Consider the following 21385-nt stretch of genomic DNA (forward strand, 5'->3'; position numbering starts at 1 on the left):
GGTGGTGGCTGCTACAAGGGGGAGGCCTGGCCACTACCGACTGCAAGCTGGGCATCGTGGGGCTCGGCCAAGTGGCCGGGAAGACAAAGTACACACTGGTAGATGAACAAGACATCGCACTGGTGGAGAGTTACTCTTTTGAGGCATGAATGGAAGTAGCTGCTGATGGAAATGGTGCTAAAATATTTGCTGATGCTTTTGACAAAAACCAAGGAAGGGGATCTGGACGTTTACTTCATGAGTTGTTGTGGGAACGACACAGGGGAGGAATTGCTCCGGGATTTCAGGTGGGTACATCTTAATGCAGTAACAGTGGAAAATCGATTAGACAACCTGCAGTTAGTGCCATGGGGTTGGGGACCTAAAGCAGAAGAAATCTCTAGTAAACAAAGGGAGCAGAGTTTGTACTGGCTGGCAATTCAGCAGCTTCCCACTGATCCTATTGAAGAACAATTCCCTGTCTTGAATGTTACTCGTTGGAGATGTGGTAGAAGAAGAAGAGAATTCCTGCACATACTATGAATGTCATTATCCCCCATGCACTCTGATTGAAAAGCAGTTACATGAATTCAACATCTGTGGCCGGTGTCAGGTAGCCAGCTACTGTGGTTCCCAGTGCCAGCAAAAGGACCGGCCTGCTGACAAGAACCACTGTCAGGAGAAGAAACGAACCTTCCGGCAAGAGCTTGAGCCAGAGCAATGACTGATCAGTGACATCTCAGCAGTCAGATTCCTGTTCCCATGGGCATCTGTGGACTCTTGTTTTTGCACAGTAACAACAGACTGGTTATTGAAGCCGGAAGCACTGAAGAATCCAATGATGCTTGCATACAACAGCCACTGTATAGACCAAGCCACTTCAGGGCTTTCTATAAGGGGGACAAAGCTTCCCTTCCAGTGGTATTCTCAAGCACAGACTACTGTGGAGCCTTCAAGCAGGAAGCCTCTCATTATTTATATGTTAATATGTTTGTAATGTACAGTTTTTTTGGTTAGAAATTACAAATAGAATCATTTACTGTAATCTTCAAATGAGAAACTGTTGGGCCACATGTCTAAATACCGTCATGTAGCAAAAGCTCATCACCTAGATACCTGAAAGCCACAGCAGCTGAGTAAAGGTCAGGGGGATGGGCTTCCAGCAATAGCAATTACTTTGAAGAACAGTCTGCATGGAAGTAATATTTAAAAAAAAAAAAAGCAGAAAAAAAATTCTGACTTTTGAATATAATTATGTGACTAGGTTTATCAGAACACACAAAGACGGTAACAAAGTCGAAGCTCCTACATCCAAAGCCACTAAGAAAAATAGAAATTGGGCTCAGGCCATGAAAGAACTTAAAAGGGACTTTGAAAATCAACTAAGAAAATAAAGGAAAAATTAGGAAAAGAATTGATTAGAGATGCAAAAGGAAATACCAAAAAAACTAATGAGGAGAAGAATGCCTAATTAGCCATTAAGGAAAGGATTAACAAAAGTTCATTGAGGAAAATTATAAAAAAGCAAAAAAAAAATTTAAAATAGAATAAAAATGTGAAATATCTCACTGTAAAAACAACTGACCTGGAAAATAGATTCAGGAGAGATGATTTAAAAGTTATTGGACTCCCTGAAAGAAATAGTCAGGAAAAAAAAATGCCTATACTTCAATTTTCAAGAAATTAATGAAGGAAATCTTTTTTGGTATTCTAGAAGCAGAGGTTAAAATAGAAAATGAAAGGATCCACTGACCACCTCCTGAAAGAGATCCTAAAATAAAACTCCAAAGAATGTCTTAGTCAAATTCTGAAATTCCCAGATCAAGGAGAAAATATTTCAAGAATCCAGAAGCAATTCAAGTATAATGCAACCAAGAATCACGTTGTCAACAAAACTTGTATATAATTCTTCAGAGGAAAAGATGGTCATCCAATGAAACAGGATGAGGTGAATAGAAAATTTAGAGGACTGTGGAGAAGCATAAGGAAGTAATCAAGAAAGTCATAGCCCAAGGGACTTAATTAAGGATTTAACCTGTTTACATTACTACAAGATAGGATGATATTTATGTGTGGCTCAGGATGGTGAGTGGTCACCATTGATTAAAAAGCTGGAGAGATCTCTAGGAGCAAAGGAAAAGTTTATTTTACCTTCTCACGAGAAGTAGGTGTCCTTCTTGACAAGCAAGCAATCAAAAAGAAGAGACACCTTTTGGGAAAGGTTTTATACTTTAAATCGTTCCTAACACAAACATTGACCACCATTCTCATTGGCTGAGGATCTTACATTCTAATTGAGGAAACTACCCGAGAAATTGAACTTGGCCAATAAGTACATAGTTGCCCATATTTGGTCAAAGTAGAGAGAAAATGATGTCATGGGAGGATAGCAGAAAGGGAATTTAGGTGTGCCCTTGAGTTAATGCTCAAGGACCTTCAGGCCCATTCCAACTCTGAAGCACATGCAGCTTCTTTACTCTATTTTCACAACTGTCTTAAGAGATTTCACCTCATCTTGTTCAGTTCCCCCTCTTATTTGTACACTGAAATCTCTTCAAATTTTGTAACATAATTTCACATTCCCTATCTAATCCCCTTCTGGCTCCTGTTGGTGGTCTTGGGCCACTGGCCCAAGGGTGGGAACCCTTGTTCTTTGAACTCCATCAATCTAACAGACCCTTCAACTTTCCCTTCCAATCTGATCATTCTGGGTAATGAGTTTTGGACTATTCCAGTTACCAATCAGATCAAACAAGGTATGCAGGTAGGGAATAATATAGCACCATTAAGTGCCATAAGGCCAAACCAAAGAAGCTACTTCCACCCACCAGCTTCCCCCCAACCCAGGACCACCAGGAAGTATTGAAAGGTGAGGTCCAGGTCTATACAGAAATAGGAGCAAGTTTTCCAATGTTCCTTATACAACATGTTGATAAATTTAGTTTCTCACAAACCCCCCTTTCTTCAGCCTACAAGTCTATGCTGTAAAATGGCCTCTTTGGGTGAATAGCTGGGTCAGCCAAAACATAATCTCTGCAACTGCTTGAAGTCTAATTATCCTGTTCTACATATATTTTGGGCTTCTATATCTCCAATTTTCATCTTGAACCCAGGTGGCTGGCCCATATTCTAACTATTCTTTCTGGGGGTTAGGTGTCATCCCAACCATTTGCATCACCAGTCTGGATAATGGAGGTATCTAAACTCCATTTCTCTCTTCTCAAACCATCATACAACTGAATTTCTAAATATTTGTCTGCTTGTTCAGGAAGAAAGAAAAAAAAATGACCTTATTAATCCAATATAACAGATCCCTGCCCAATTAAGAGGTAGGTGAGTTTACTGTGAGGCTAAGGGGAAATTCCTAAGGGAAAATATATCTGCAAACAAACAGGCAAAAAGGCCCAAAGCAAATTTTAAAAGTAATAAGAAGAGTGATATATAGACAATTACAATGCACTGGGTTCAGAGACTGTGTTCCCATTCAGTAGAGGGCCCTTCCTCAAATGTAATCTCAGGCCTCCCTTATCTTCAACTGTCCACTCCAATAAAGGTGGTGCCACAAGTCCTTTTGTTCTGGTGTGGTGTGTCTAGCCTCGTTCCTGGGTCAGAATTGCAGTGTCTGAGGTCAGTATCACCTGGTAGGGTCCGTCCCAGCATGGAGTCAACTTTTCATCCTTCACCCAACCTCACACCTGAGTTCCATGAACAGGGAAACCTAGAGGAGGAATCTGAGCTATTAACTTTTTCATTGTAGTTCTTGTAAATGTTATACCAATGATTTAGCATCTCTCTTAAGAAACAAATCCTTTATCTCTAAAAGAGGGTCCCAGTCTCCCATATGATAAGCCTGGCAAGGATGACCGTACAATAATTCATAAGGTGAAAGCTCAATATCTCTACCTGGCTTGGTTATAATTGTGACCAGAGTGAGGAGAAGGCAATTTAGTCCAAGGTCTCTAAAGATAATTTAGTCAGTTGCTGTTTTATTTCTTGATTCATCCTTTCTACTTTCCCAGAAGAGGGAGGAGGCCAAGGGGTGTGGACATCCTAAGTAATTTCTAAGTCCCTAATCAGATTCTGCAATACTTGGCCCAAAAAATGTGTTCCCTGATCTAAGTCTATCGTCTCCACTATTATATATCGGAGAATAATTTGTTCGAGTAAGACCTTATTTACAGTTGAGACAGTTGTTCGGGCTGAAGGAATGCCTCCACCCGTGACGTCAGATGGTCCACTATGACCAGCAAATATTCGAGGAAGCTCCACTGGTGGCAGCCCAAGTGACATCCACCTGTATGTTTTGGAATGATCTGAAATGGTCTGAAAGCCAGAGGTCATCCCCCTTTCAGGATCTGGTGTTGAGCAGTCTTGCTAGTCTTTCAACAAAAGAGGTTGCGCTGCACCAGTTGTCCAGCCAGAGTATAATATTCTTCTCTAAAAAATGTAATCTTCTCTGACAGCAGATTTCTTGGGGGGCTTCTAGAGGCAGCCGTCATTTCAGTTCAGTGTAATAATCACCCCAAATGCAGTCAGGAATTAAAGTCCAAATCCTTTATTATCTCAAAATCTTTCTCTCCATCCACAATAGCAAATCCATTGTTTCTTATTCCATCTACCATCCTAGAAAAGCCATCTACAAACCAATTCACTCACCCAGGGATTGGCGATTCTTGAAAATCCTCTCTTACTTTTGTTTGAAAATCAATTAACTTTAAGCAACAATGTTCCTCTCCAGGGGATGGTTCTGTTCCAGGGAACATAAAGGAGGCAGGATTAAGATTATGATCTTGGGTAATTACTAGATCATTTTTTCATAATAGTATTGCCTCATATTTCAAAACTGTGGAATCTGTGAGCCATATCCCAGTCCTCTGATTTAGTATTGTCCTTACTTGCTGTGGGACACTTACTATAAGAGTGCATCTGAAGGTGAGCTTCCTACTCTCTTCCACTAATAGAGGGGTAGCAGCTATTGCTTGTACACAGGTCAGCCATCCATAGGATCTAATACTTTAGAAAGGAAAGCCACTGGTCTTCTCTGCCCCCCCTCTTATTTGAGAAGGAACTCCCAGAGCCACCCTTCCCTTAACATTGACAAACAAGTGGAAAGGTTTTTCCAAGCTGAGGAGAGCCAATTCAGGCGGTGACATTAACAAATACTTTAAGTACTCAAACTTCTGATCACTCTCTTGATCCCACATGATAGAATTTGGACTCTCCTCCAGCAGGACCTTATGCAAGGGTTTAGTGATAGCCAAATAAGAATCTATCCATACCTGACAATATCCAAACAACCCCAGAAATTTGTGTAGATCTTATTTTTGTCTTACATTTGTGTATGTGTAATATTCCCTCAATTCTGGAAGGGTCCAATCTCTTGCTACCATCACTCATCAAATGCCCTAAATATTCCACCTCCCTCTCCACAAACTGCAATTTATCTTTTGATACTCTAAACTGCAATCCTCCCAGGAAATTTAATAGATTAATGGTACAACTACTGGTATGTTCCCTTGCATCCCCCACTACTAGTAGATCATTGACATACTGTAGCACCCAAGTTCCCATTACTGGTTGGAAGTCTCCCATGCAATTTTCAAGGATTCCACCAAATAAATGCAGGGACTCAATATAACTTTGGGGCAAGAGGCTGCTTCCTTTCAGTCTCTGGATATTCCCTTTGGAAAGCAAAGACGTTTCTACTACTCTCCTCTAAAGGGCAGCCGCAGAATGCATCCTTTAGATCCAATAAACCGAATCACTTAGCAGAACTAGGAACACAGCCCAGAATGGCATATTGGTTCAGAACCACAGGGTGGGAAGCTCTGCTCTCCTTGTATATCAGGTCCTGCTCAAACCTCAGACTGTATCCTAGTCTGGTCTTCTTCATTCATTAGTACCATTCTACAATATACTATTTCAAGTATAAAACAGTCCCTACTGGGGTATATGCTGAGTCCATGGGGAATAAATTCATTCCTCAGCAAGTCCACTCCTACTTCTGAAATGATCACAAATCGGCACAATGTTTCCCTTTTTCCCATATGAATGCAAGTAAATCACCAGGGTCTCCTTAGATAATTTAACCTCCTCAGGCAAACAGGTCATTAAAGATCTCTATGGCCCCCAATGCCTCCTAAGAACAAGTGTCTCCTGGTGGGATCCCACCATATCAAGGATTCTGGGTGGGAGTCTTATTCAAAATAAGTTCTCCCCAATTAAAAATATTAGGACTCAGAATTTGGTAAAATTATTCTGCTAGCCAGATGGGATCTTCTATTAAGGGCCTCATTTCTTTCTTAATGGACCTGACTTCTGTGGTACTCAGGGGAGCATTCACATATCCTATACCTCCCTAAACCAAGGGAAGGGAACTTCTCTTAAGGGAGACAATTTAGGACTTGGTGTTTTGGGCTCTGGAAAAGGGTCCCTTAAATCACTCCAAAGGCCTTTTCATGTTCTGTTCCTTTGGCACGGCATTTCAATTTCTCATAATTATCAGTTCTCTAAGAACCCTCTTACTTCCCTAATGTAAGGGTGAATGAAGCAAATGGCCCCTTGAGGGGCTGAGTGGGGTTAATTGAATGAAATCCTCCTGTAGCCTCAGGTTCTCTTCACCTCCTCCCCCCTGTCCCACTGTCCCCAGGAGGAACTGATTGAATTAAGTTGTCTCTTTCCAGTTTAATTCTGGAGGCCATGGCTTCCTGAGGTGGGGCTAAGTATGGAGGATGGAGAGATAATAATGGTTCTCATTGCTGGGTTTTTAAAGTCTTCTCCAATACATTCTTTCCCTTTGATTCTTACTCAACATTATCTGGCCCCAGGGAGCATATACTTCCTCTTCTGGATTAGTAGATTTTTTTACTATTAACAAACAAATTTAGTTTTTGACACACCTAGTATTGAAGGGAACCATACATAGGCCAATATTATAGTTATCCCAGTCAAAACCATACCTTATCATCTTTTTCTTGCTCTTTCTTTTATAATTTGGCAGTTTGTTCCAAATGCTTATCTCCCAAAGGATTATTTTTCCCTGTATTTTCTGATCATTTTTCTAAATTTTTCTCCACAAGGGGTGGCTGTGACTGGGCCACATCCATTGAATTTGGATGGAATCTTAATTCCAAAATGCCCAAATATGCCCATTGTCCCCAATTCACTCCAGTCACCCAAGAAGGCCTATCCTATCTTGTCCAGAGCAGCCCTCCAGAGTCTGTAACTTGAATAAAGGGGTGCAAAAGGGTCTTCCCTCTGGGTTGCTGGGCAGCAAATTGCTTGACTGATCAATCCTTACATTTAGCTGGTTGGAATTTTATTGTGAAGTTTCTCAATTTTGCTTTGCCTTGAGTCTCTCCCATTTCAGGCATACATTACTTTGGAGAGCAAGGAGAAGCCAGATGTTGGCGGGCTGCCAAAATCAGGGCAGGGTGCTGCCCTGCTAGCACCCAAGTGTTTGCCTACTCACCAAGTCATGTGATCCCAGATGAGCCCCCAAAATTGTGTGGCTCAGAATGGTGATGGTCACCATTTACTAAATAGCTGGAAAGATCTCTAGGTGCAAATCAAAAGTTCACTGTATGTTCTCTTGAGAATTGGGCATCCCTCTCAACAAATAAGCAATCGAAAGGAGGAGTCACTTTTGGAATATACTATTTCAAGTATAAAACAGTCCCTAATGCAAACACCCTTCCCACCACTGACCATCATACTCAATGGATGAAGGTCTTACATTCTTAACATACGAACTACCCAGGAAATTGAACTTGTGCAATAAGTACATAGTTGCCATATTTGATTGAAGTAGGGAGAAAATGTTATCATGGGAAGAAAGCAGAAAGGGAACTTTGGTTAGTCCTTGAGTCAGTACTCAAGGACCTTCAGGCCTATTCCAATTCTAAAGTAGATGAAGCCTTATCTTATTTGCATATCTTCACAAGTGGTTTCTTAATTGCTGCTTGGAATAATGGAGAGAACCTAGAATCCAAAAATTTTAAAAAGAAATGTTAATTAAAAAAAAAAAAAAACAACTATTAAATGTAACTGGGGAAAATACTAAATAAATAAATAAATAAATAAATACATTCAAAGATGGTTTTCAACATTCACCCTTGAAAAACCTTGCGTTCCAAATTTTTCTCCCTCCCTTCCCTGATCCTCTCCCCTAGAAATCAAGAAAATTTTAATTTAGTATAATCAAAATGATCAATTTTGCATTTCACATTATGTTCTCTATTTCTTCTTTGGCCATAAATTTTATCTTTCTTCACCGATCTGACAGTCCTTTTTTTCCTCATTTGCTTATAATATCACCCTTTTTGTCTAAATCATGAATATATTTGTTTTCTTGCTTTAGGATGTTTGATATTGGTCAATAGCTAGTTTCTTCCATACTATTTTCCAGTTTCCCTAGCAATTTTTGTCAAATAGTGCATTCTTAGTCACTATTTTGTTTTGTGAACCTAACCTATTGCACTGATCTACTACTCTATTTCTTATCCAATATTGGTTGGTTAAGAAGGTCACTGCTTCAAATATAGTTTTAGATCTGATCCAGCAAGGCCAACTTTCTTTACATTTTATTTTCATTAAATTCTTTGAAATTCTTCATGTTTTGTTCTACCAGATACATTTTATTATTTTTCTAGCGCTATGATTTCTAGGCATTTTGATTGGCATGACACTGAATAAGAAGATTAATTTATGTAGAATTGTCATTTTTATTGTATTTGCTTGGAGTATACATGAGCACTTAATATTCTTCAATGGTTTAAATCTAAATTTATTTGTGTCTAATGTGTTTTGTAATTATGTCCATATAGTTCCTGGCTTAGTTTTGGCAGATGGACTCCTGAATATTTTATATTGGCTATTGTAATTTTATGTGGAATTTGACTGTCCATCTCTTGCTACTAGCAGGGCTTTATTGGTGACGTATAGAAATGATGATTTATGAGGTATTATTTTATATGTTGCAAATTTGCTTAAATTGATAATTGTTGCTAGTAGGTTTTTTTTTATTTTTTTGGAGTTGATTTTCTAGGATTCTCTAAATATACCATGATATTATGTGCAAAGATTGACAGTTTTGTTTTCTTGTAACCTACTCCAATTCCTTCAATTTATTTTTCTTCTCTTATTGCTAAAGCTAGCATTTATAGTACAATATTTTTATTATAGCTTTTTATTACAAGATATATGCATAGGGAATTTTTCAGCATTGACAATTGCAAAACCTTTTGTTCCAACTTTTCCCCTCCTTCCCCCCACCTCTTCCCCCAGATGGCAGGTTGACCAATATATGTTAAATATGTTAAAGTATAAGTTCAATATCCAAACAGTTATTTTGCTGTACAAAAAGACTCAGGCTTTGAAATAGTGTACAATTAGCCTGTGAAGGAAATTAAAAATGCAGCCAGACAAAAATAGAGGGATTGAGAGTTCTATGTAGTGGTTCATAGTCATTTCCCAGAGTTCTTTCACTGGGTGTAGCTGGTTCAGTTCATTACTACTCTATTGGAACTGATTTGGCTCATCTCATTGTTGAAGACGGCCACATCCATCAGAATTGATCATCATATAGTATAGTTGTTGATTTTCTGGTCCTGCTCATTTCACTCAGCCTAAGTTCATGTAATTCTCTCCAGGTCTTTCTGAAATCATCCTGTTGGTCACTTCTGACATAACAATAATATTCCATAATATTCATATACCACCATTTACTCAGCCATTCTCCACTTGAGGGGCATCCACGTAGTTTCCAATTTCTGGCCACCACAAAGAGGGCTGCCACAAACATTTTTGCACATACAGGTCCCTTTCCTTTCTTTAACATCTCTTTGGGATACAAACCCAGTAGCAATACTGCTGGGTCAAAGGGTATGCACACTTTGATAACTTTTTAAGCATAGTTGCAAATCATTCTCTAGAATGGCTGGATGTATTCACAATTCCACCAACAATGTATAAGTGTCCCCTCCCCCCCATTCAATGGTATCTTGCAGCATATTTCTTTAATGGTTTCTTCGAAATTCCTTTCTTTACTAATTCTATTGGTCTCCCAAAATAGATTTGAGATTTCCCAAATCTATTTCTATCTACCCCTCCTGGGTACCTGTTTTACCTCATCATTTTGTCTGTAAATTTTACTGATAAATAAAGGTACCTTTTGGAAAAGAGAATGTCCTTAAGAATTATTTACATGGACCTAGGATTTTGTATTTCAGATTAGTAATTACTACTCTCACCCCATCTGTTTTTTTTTTTTTTATTTTTTTTTTTTTTTTTTTTTTTTTTTTTTTTTTTTTTTACCAATGACAAGTGGCTAGAAACAAATTTATTCTTCTGTCATTAAATTTGGTGTCTTACAGTTGTTGGGCCATTTGGGAAGCATGAAGAGAGCACCTACACAATAAAACCTCTGTTAAATGTAGCATAATCCCTGGATACTATTACCAGAGTTTTGTAGATGAGAGACATATTATTTTCTCTGGTACTACAATTGCACTTTACACCTTAGTGACCTTCTAATTAGCCTAAATTTATTTTCTTTTTAGTAAAGTCTATTGCTCTTAGAATAATTGTTCTTGTTAGAATGATAAAAAGGAATTATTTCTTTGCAAATTCCTTTTAAGATCTATTATTTCTTTAGGCTTAACACAACTTAAGAAGGATTTGTTGATATTCATCAACAATTCATCCGAATTTCCTTGGTTATTTGCTCATTGTACTAAGAGCTGGAGAGAAAAGACACATGAAAAAAATGAGAGAATCCAGAAGACAATATGGAAGGAAGTACTAAATGCGTATTCTTCACTTTATATAAAAGCTAGTCACGTAGTAATGATTTCTTCTTTCTATCTTCTATCTTGGATATATTAATTTGTTTTAATAATCATTTTAGGAAAAACATTTTATAGCTGTTAGATAAGGATAATAACATATTTCCTTACAACTGAATTACAAATAATTGAATCTTCATCGTTTTCAATATTAGTATTTAAGTTGAAAGAAATTTCTTTTAATTCTGTAATTTCTTAAACTGATACTTTGTGGAAACAGGTTGAATACCTTAAGAAACAATTGGAAGAAATAATTTCACAAAATAGATACTTGGAACATATGAATACAAAGCTTAAAGAAGAAAGTATGAAATGTGACAGGCTGGATCTTGATCATCATTTACAAGGACCTAAATTAAAATACAATCAAGTGGAACAATATAGACCAAAGATTAAAGTACAAGTGAAGCCGGAGTCTGAAAAACAAATAGAGGCAATCTATTCTTACAGGTTATTTTATTTATCATTTTTATCTTTTTAAACTATTTCCATGTAAATACAGATTTATGATTTTTCCCATAGTCTAAATCCAGAATCTTTTAAAAAAATTTCCCTCTGCCTTTTACCCTTTATTATTAAAACATACGTATTTATTTTATTCTATTGATATCAATATAAAAAAGATAAAGAAACTATTGCCTTCTGTTGTAAATTCTGAAAAAAGATGATTCTCTTCCCTTGTCAAGAAATATGAAGTTACATATCCTGGATACTTTGTTTCCCAGATAGTCTTATAACCATAGTTAAGGCAATCATTATGAGCTCAGATTACCTTGAATTAGCATCTTTAAGATGCCTATGACAGAAACATAAGCTTTCCCAGACTGTCTTTATTACTGTGTTCAAGGCAATCTCTACACCTCAATATATATCCTTGTTCCTGTCTTTATTTTCCCTCCTCCCCTGAGATGATGTGAACCCCCTAATATTATATTTTCCATATAAAAGATGTTCTTATATTGAAGATTTTTGCTGAATCCTTTCTTGGTACTTTCTAGCTCACAACATCTTCTCTCTTTCTTCTTGCTAAATTGTAAGTCCCCATAGGGACGTAATCTTTCCCGTTGTTAATTCATATAATAAATAGCATACTTTTGGAAACTCTGATGGATATCTAGTCATGGTTCCATGTCATGAACCAAATCTTTATTTTGAAGTTTTCACATAATTTAGTGTATAATTCTTTCCCCTCCAAATCTATTTTTATTTATCCATCCAGGTTCTTTTTTATACCTTTGAAATCTTAAGTAAAAATAACCATATATACTATTAAGTTTTTAAAAAAAATAATTGACATAATATAAAAACAATTAAGCATGAGTTTTTTTTTTATTTTTGTTTGGTTAATATTTAAATTGGAAGAAAACATTTTGAAAAATTCTGGAGATATTTTTTTTCAAAATAACCATTGATTTTATAATGATCTAACATATTAGCTCTAGGAAAAGAACTAGTGAACTATCATCCAATAGAAATAATCTTTTCTTAAAATATTCAAATGTAATTTAGTTGACCTTGATCATGAGTTCCTTCAAAGTTAGAATCTATTTTTAGGAATTCAGAATTGCTCTCTGAATCACTGACTGAAAATAGAAGGAAAACTAGCAGAATATGGTAACAAAAAATTTATAATTTTTAAGATAGAATTAGGCATTTTTGTTAAGTTTCTTCTTGTTTTACATTTTGTTTAGATTCAAGAACTGGAAGCTGAATTCTTAAAAATGCAAATATCACATCAAGAGACTAAAGCAAAACTAGAGAGATGCAAAAAGGATTATTTTCAAGAATACAGGTACACCTAAACACAGAAAGGAAGAAAAAATACTTAAACTTTTAATTGCTTTTAAATTTTTCCATTTGGGTCAAAGGACCCAAGCTGAAACCATTTCTAGTCATGTGAAAAGGAGTTCCAAATCACTATTGATCAGAGAAATGCAAATTAAGACGATTCTGAGATACCACTGCATACCTGTCAGATTGGCTAAGATGACAGGAAACAATAATGAACAATGTTGGAGGGGATGTGGGAAAACTGGGACATTGATACATTTTTGATGGAACTGTGAATGGAACCACCCATTCTGGACAGAGGTCTACTCAAAAAATTATCAAACTGCATACCCTTTGATCCAGCAATGTTTCTATGGTGTTATGTCCTGAAAATATCTTAAAGGAGGGAAAGGGACCCACATATGCAAAAATGTGGCAGCTCCTTTTGTAGTGGCAAGAAACTGGAACCTTTGTGGATGTCCATCAGTTGGAATATGGCTGAATAAGTTATGGTATATGAATGTCATGGAATATTATTGTTCTGTAAGAAAAAATCAACACAATGATTTCAGAGAGACCAGGGGAGACATACATAAACTGATGCTAAGTGAAATGAGCAGAACCAGGCAATTATTATATATGGCAAAGTTATACGATAATCAATTTTCATGAATGTGACCCTTTTCTCCAGTGAGATGATTCAGGTCTATTGATGATCTTGGGATGATGGGAGCCATCTACACCCAGAGAGAGGACTGTGGAAACTGATGGTGTATAACAGCATTTTCACTCTTTTTGCTGTGTTTTGATTGAATTTTCTTTTCTCTCTCTCTCTCTCTCTCTCTCTCTCTCTCTCTCTCTCTCTCTCTCTCTCTCTCTCTCTCTTCTCTTTCTCTCTCTTTTTTAACTTTTAGATCTTATCTGTGTGTGTGCAACAAGATAATTGTATTTAATATGTATGCCTATATCATATTTAATTTATATTTTTATCATGTTTAATTTATATTGGATTTCTTGATATCTGGGGAATGGGGTGAGAAAGGAGCCAGAAATTGGAACACAAGGGTTTTTTCAAGGGTCAATGTTAAAAAAATAAAACAAAATAAAAAGTATAAAATAAAAATGAATATATAATTGGGACCTGAAAAAATATTAGTAATTTTTCCATTTGGAATGTAACAAATCATTAATGACCATATCTGTGACCTCAACAGGAATTGAGGGGGGGGGTTAACTGTAGAGATTATACTTGTATAAATATTAGTAAAATATATTTTAAAATGTTAACTAGGTACAAAGGAATGCAGTGGGAAGATGGTACCCTGGCTACAGAGTCAGAGGACTTTGCTTCAAATCTTCCTCTGGTGCTTGTACCTGTATGCCCTGGTGATGAGGTGAGGTCTAATTTTGGGGCTCCCAATATGGGAACCTAAAATATGATGAAGTTTAGGTTTTGGGGTTCCATTTAGTAGAGAATCAAATGACAAGTTCTAGATTTAGGGAACCAAAATGAGATTTTCTGGTGATCAGGGACTTAAATGATAAGGTCTAGTGGTAGGTTTGTGGTTCAGGAAACCGAATGGAGAGGTTTGGCTCCCCTGCACCCTCTTGGGATTCAGCACAAGGGTAGGGAGTTTTGGGGAACCTTCTTCTGGCAATGCAGAGATTCTATGTAAAGGAATTTAAAAACCCAAAAACTTAGATTGACAAAAGAGGTTTTTTATAGGGATTGGGAATTAAGGTTAGAAATCCTGACAGAAAGGCATAAAGTCTCTTTAGGGAAATAAGTGAGGGTAAAGAGAGGGTAACACTGGAAAAGAATATTATTCCAGTGGGCAGAGGCTTCCTTGGCATAGCATGGTGTAGTCTAGCATGGCATAGCTTGTCATGTTTAGAACTTCTGCAAAGAGAGGGTTTTAGATTGGCTCTTTTATAATAGGAACTTTGGCTACAAGCTGATGGGGGCTAGAGGGTGGAGTTCCAAGTTGGCTCATCTACAAGCTGGGTTTCAGCTTCAGCTGAAATTTGAATTGAATAGGAAATAATTGAATAGGGTTGGAATTCTTTTGCTCAGGCCTAAATCAGCCCCACCTAGATAATAGAATGACATTGCTTGTCTTGTTTCCCAGGGGCAGGATTCCAAACTGAGGCAGAATTGAAGGAGATTTTCTCCTTCAAGGATTTTTAGCATTTCAGGGTATCTTCTTCACTAAGACAAATCACTTTACCTTGCTTCATCTTTAAAATCAGGATGTTTGATTAAGGAACTTTTAGGAAGCCTGGTTAGTGCTTAATGCAATGATAAGGATCCAATAAAAGTTACTAATTTTTAATCATGTCACATTTATATGCCCTATTATTTCTTTTCACTATGTGAAACAGATTAGCCCTTCGAGGATGGAATGAGAAAGTTGAAAATTAGAATAACATTATTATGATTTCACGAAATTACAAGACTAAAAGTTTTAAAGTGTTTTGGGATATGTATTAACAGTATCAGTCATAGAAATATATTAGACATTGTAACTACTCTTGTCCTAATAGTGACAACCAGGACTGTAGGACTTAGCCCCCATTGGAATTTAAATTAAAGTATTGTATAACCAAGGTAATATTTATTTTTTAAAAAAGCAGAATAGGTGAGTCTCCTTTGCACAATGACAATGGCGATTTTGTGGTCTGCATCCATTTGAGAGCCTCAAAACTATTTTTTTTTTTTTTTTAGCTTCAGCATAGTCTTTGTTTTAACCTTGATTTGGTTGCTAACTGGTCCCTTAAAACTACTTTAGTAATTTCCATATGAATTTATGTAATAAAGTGCTTTTAGTGGCTTCTTTAAAATCAGATTAATAAGGAATCCAGGATTTGCAAGTATTTTTTTTGTTATTTGTGTGTGTGTGTGTGTGTGTGTGTGTGTGTGTGTGTGTGTCTTTCCCTGGACCATTCTGGAAAACAACAACAACTTTTTCTTCACTAATTTTCTTTGTACCATTATAGGATCTTAATGGAAATAATTCAATTGAGTAAAAAACTTTTATAACTTTATATACTGTAATTGTTTTCAGAGTGAAGAAACTATTCAGGGACAAGTCACAATTGTGATAGTATTAACGAAAAACTACAACCATTAAAAAAAATGTTAGCCCTTTATATGCTTTGAAATGTTCACAGAACTAATGAGAGACTAGTTATTGCATACTAAAATGCAGACATTTTAGAATGAAATACTAAAGAGTATAACTTTAATCAACAGATTTACTACAAGTTCCTTTGTGGAGCCACTTCAGGACCATGTTCTTGATAATTATCTGGACCTTTCTGGAAGAAATTCAAAATATTTTTTTGGAGAAACACAGACTTCAATAAATGGCAGGGAAGCCTGCTTTGCAAAGGTAGTCATTTAGATCTTATTTTCTCCTCTTTGATGCTAAAGATTTAATATAAAATATTCTGTTTAGTTGATTTCCATGCCTATGTATTTTTGTGATAAAAAAAAATGATCACTTTGTGAGGGATATAGAAGACCCTTACCCAAAATGACTACTCAGAGACCATTCAGTAGAAGGCAGAAAATTTGTTTATTGAAAACCTTCCAAAGATGAGCCCTCCCATCTCCAGATAAGAAAGAGAAAGAAAGCTCCCAGTTGGAGGGCTAAAGAAGTAGTAAAAATACATAACTTTTACACAAGAGATTACATCACAAGTAAGATGGCATTGAGAAGGGGAGGAAAGGCATCTAATGGGTTGTTGCTATTTGGAGAGATTGCAATGGAAGGTTTCTGTTTCCCCATAATCTCCTGATTTCTAGGAAACAGAAAATCAGCCCTTCAGGCTTAATGAAGCAGATAGTGGTCCAGCTAATAGATTAAATATCCATAAATGTCAAATACTGATAAATGTCATCAGCTCAGGTTAAGTAAATATGGTTATAGCTGGCCAATGTTCAAGTAAATATGAGCCTACACATAATATAGAGGTCATAGTGATGAGAGATAGGAAAGGGGGAACCCTGTTGTGGTCTGTGCAAAGATAGTCCCAATACAGTGCAGTGTCCCCTGGAAATGAATTGACAGTCATGAAAACTAGATTGATAAAACGGTTTATTGTAGAAATTTGGAAATAAAGTTAAATGTAGAAAGATGCCAGGGCCAAAGGTAGTTGCTGGGTGGGCAGGAACCCTTACATGGCCAGAAGAATAGCATGTTTTGTGGGGAAGGGCTCCTGCAAATAGATAGCTCCAGTTTGGCTCTTTTTATACTTAAAGGGGGCTTGTTGGTGGAGTCCCAAGCTCCTGGCAAGCTTTCAGCCAGGGTCAGTGTTGAGTAGAATTCAATGGGTTTAAACTGTGGGGGTTGGGAAAAACTCAAGTTAATTCAGATCCAGTGGGGGTTGGGCCCGATTATCATTGGAATTTAAAAGGATGCTTTTTGGCTAGCATTTGTGAATCAAAGGTCAGCCATGGGGGTTGGGGAATCAGAAAGGAATCTTAAAGGGATCTCAACCACCATCAATAGAAGAAACACAGAAAAAATGAAAACAAAATATAGAAAAATAATACATATAATCCTGTAAAAATCTTCACCTTATTGCTCTCTATTCCACACACATTTACATAATAATAATTTAAAATTCTTGATAATGTTTTAAAGTTTTTAGGGTTTTTTTTTTTTTAAGTTTAAAGGTTATATTTTAAATATTTTTTTAAAAATCCACAACTGTCAGTCCTTTAATCTAATGATGATTTAATCATGAAAAGGTATGTAGTCTACATTCATTAATGTTCTTTTTGAATCTCTCTTTGTGACTTGAAGCACATTGGTCTAAAACTATTAAAAAAATATCCTCCATATTAATGCTTTTTTTTATTCTTTTTTTTTTTTTTTTTTTTTGTAATCATTGTTTACTCCAATGATACAAACCTGATGGGAAGAAAAATCCTGTAGTTTACACTATATTTTAAAGGATTAGGAAGATGGGATTTGAGAAAACCAATTTAATATATTTTTTCTTATTAAATGGGGTTCAATAATTTAGCATGTTAAAATCATTTCCTTTCTTTTGTATGTATTTATTGACTTAAAACTTAAACATAAAATAAGAAAAAAAAACAGATAAAAAAAAAAAACAACAACCTTGTCATGTGCTGGATAGAACACTGGGAAGCATTCAAAATATTTAGCAACAAATTTTAATTCAAGGAAACATATGATGAGGTTAGTAGCAGTCAGAGAGTTGTGGAAATCCCCTTTTGTTCAGAGGTGCAAGTTCTTTGTGATAGAATTCAAGAACCTGAACTATTAATTGGCAAACATGGAAGTTTATTGTTGGATTGGAAGCTAGTTTTCTAAGACACTGACTTCTTTAGTGGCAAAGTCCTAATAGGGAAATTGAGGCTGGCACTGAGATGAGAATGCCTTCTCAGCAGGCAGAATCCTTTGGACATTCTGCAATGAATGAGTTCAGAATTTGCCCTTTAAATAGGAATCTTGATGCTCAAGTTTCAGGTTGAAAAAAGAAGCCAAAGTCCCCAGGTCTAAATGCTTATCAGTATCTGACCCAGATCTCCCATTGGAATTTCCAGAAAGGTTCTGGCATCCCCAAAAGATTAATGGAGTGCTTTTTGACCAAGATTTCTGATAGAATAATGATGCTTAACTTGTGTTCCCAGGAATGCCTGAGACTCCCAACTCTCTTTTTGTATAGATCAAAGGGAACAGTTTCACAGTGATAATGTTAAAGGAAACACAGTTTCACTCCCCTACATGTATATAATATAAAAGGCATTATATTCATAAATGTCCAGTTTTCTTCTAGTTTTGCTTCCTTCTAGGTTTTCTTTTGCTCTCTACTGTGTATTTTTTTATTTTTATGTACCTTTCCTTCTTTTCTCGACCTTTCCAAAGAAAGCTTCAGTTAAGCCAAATATATATAATATATACTCACATATACTTATATGTACCTACACATATATTTTTCTAAAATATTAATATGGTTGACATAATGTAGATTTCATTCTTACTATAATCTTTTTTCAACTTTGATTTTGTCAGAGTTCAATGATTACTTTTTATATATTTTTAAAAATAAATTTTGCTCCTGATCATTGGTATTATATTGGTGTTTGTATCTTCTTTTCACCATCCTTTCTAACTGTTCTACTTGACTTCTATCTGTTGACTGGCCTTGTTATTACTTTATCTCCAAGCTGCCCCTGACCCCTGCCCAAACACCATGGATATCATTTTTATCTTCTCCTCTAGCCTTATACCTTCCTCTTAATCCTATACATATTAATCTACACCTCTTATCCCAATGCTATTCAGTTAAATACATTTCTGTACCCCACCTTATCCTCTTCCTTCCCCTCTTAATTCTTTAAAGATTTTTGTTGCATTACTATACCCTTCTTGGTGTGTCTATGCCAAGAAGGGATAACATACTGACATGCACGCATGTGTAAGAGAAAGAGAGAAATTCTTTTTTTATATTGGCCCTTATATGTAAAATTCTCTATTAAATCCAGGTTTGTTTGAGAGAAAATCCTGAAAATGTGACATTTTATTGAATGTCCTTTTGTTTTTATTCAATAGTGTACTTAACTTTGCTGGGTGAAATATTTTCATCCACAATTTTAGGGTTTTTCTAAATGGAATTCTTATTTTATTTTTCCCATTTTAAATTTAATATTTTCCTTTAACCAATTACATGACAATCATTTTTATATTTATTTTTAGAACTTGGAGTTCCAGATTCTCTTCCTTCCTCTCTCCCCACCATAACTACACTTTATCCTCCCACTGAAAAGCTACATGTAAAGATATGCAAAAACACTTCCATCTAAGTCATGTTGCTACCAAAAAAAACAGATTTTCTCCCACCTATCTGAAGAAACATTAAGTAAAAAATATATTTGCTTCAATCTGTATTCTGACACAATCAGTTCCTTCTCTATCCAGATGTGGATAGTATTTTTCAACATAAGTCCTTCACAATAATCTTGAATCATTGTATTGCTGAGAACATTGCTAATACTTTAGACACATAATATACTCTACTTTATATCACTTTGCAAAAGCTGATGGAGAATTTCTTTGGATGTCTGCAATTTTTAAAAAAGATTTCTTGAGTCCTTTGTATTATCTTATTCCTCATTTTCTTCATTTTTCTGAAATATAATTTTAATGTTATTTCAGATGCAGCAGGAGTTGGAAAACCCTGTAACTACAATTGATGATGGTATGTCCAAATGATTCATAAATAAACTATCATAATTTTATGCTATGCCTGATTTGTAAATATACTTTAAAAAATTCCATTATGATGCTTGTCCAGTGCCACCTCCCTCCTCTTCACCAATGTAAAGTGACCATTGATTCTTTTATGAAAGCATTCCTTACTTTCCAGATGTGAGGGATAATCCAAGATCAATGACAATATCAGTGAGCATTTTTACACACTCTTTAGGGGCATAGCTCCAAATTCAGAACAAAGGTCCAACTCTCACGCTATCAGGTGAATACAACTCCTGTTATAGATATCACAACAACAAAAAAAGAAGTCATAGCTAAATCAAAGAATGATTTACATTTCTTCAAATAGTCAAATAAAATAATTGGCATGGTTGGTTTCATTGTGAGTCCAGAGGCAACAATATACATAATTAAATAAGAAATACAACTCAGCAGGAGCTTAAGTAAATAGACTACCATGAATATAACTATAATTGCAACTCATATATTGACTTTTACTACAAAGGTAAAAGAATACTATTATGTAAACAATTTGATGAGTTGCTCCAAAATCAACATAGATCTGAAATATACATATGCATTTCATATTTTATCTGATTTGAATTTCAAAACAACTAGATGATTTCTAGGAAAACTTGAATTGAAGTCCTTCCTATGAAATATATAGAACATGAAAACATAGGCAAGTCACTTACCTTCAAAATGTTCAGAAAACTCTTTAAGACTCAGTTTTACCAGTGACTATTTCCATGATTCCTTGATATAATGAATCCTTAGTGCCAGGAGAAAAACACACACACACACACGCACACACACACACACACACACACACACACACACACACACAGAAGCATATACTTAAATGTATCAATTATTTTTTCTTCTTTCTTTTTTCCCCTAGCTATAGCTGAGCTTCCATCTACATCTTACTGGCCTTCTCCAATGGGATGCCCTAGAAAGCCAAATTTGAATTGGGATCCAGTTTCCAGCCCAACTCAGGAATACTTAGGATGTGTCAAGAAAATTTACATGTTTTAAATAAAGGAAGAAATAATATACATTTGTGAGTTGAAATTTGAGAAATAATTCATTTGAATCCTTACTCCATTCTAATCAGTATTTATCAATTTGACGGAATACTATCAAAGTTCTGTATGTAAGACCTGAGAGCTAGGATCTACAGAATCCTAAGTTCAATTGCTTAATCATATAGAAAGTTAACTCCATCCTTGTATTCCCCTTCTCATGGAGACCAAGTCCATTGTGGCAGTCATAATAACTATATGCAAAGTCCCTCCAAATATTCTTGTACTTCTGAATCAATCACTGGTCTCATAGGACCAGGTGACCATCTTAAGATTACTTAGATCACTCAATTCAAGATGATTTATACCATTTTCTCATACCCAAACTAAGGAGAATCCCGTCCATCTGTGGGATATCCCTTACCTCACTCACCTTGCCACCCTGCTGACATGAGTTTGCTTAATTAATAATAATAATAATTAATAATTAATCTCTTATAGCTGTTCTTGAATGTCC

At 35.9% G+C, this 21385-nt stretch overlaps 1 pseudogene; it reads left to right on the forward strand.

Annotated features, from left to right (window-relative positions):
- LOC141544607 (zinc finger MYND domain-containing protein 19 pseudogene) lies at positions 1–5396 on the forward strand (annotated as a pseudogene).
- Positions 5397–21385: the final 15989 nt, after the last annotated feature.

Source organism: Sminthopsis crassicaudata, chromosome 5, assembly GCF_048593235.1.
Source record: "Sminthopsis crassicaudata isolate SCR6 chromosome 5, ASM4859323v1, whole genome shotgun sequence".
Taxonomy (NCBI): Eukaryota; Metazoa; Chordata; class Mammalia; order Dasyuromorphia; family Dasyuridae; genus Sminthopsis; species Sminthopsis crassicaudata.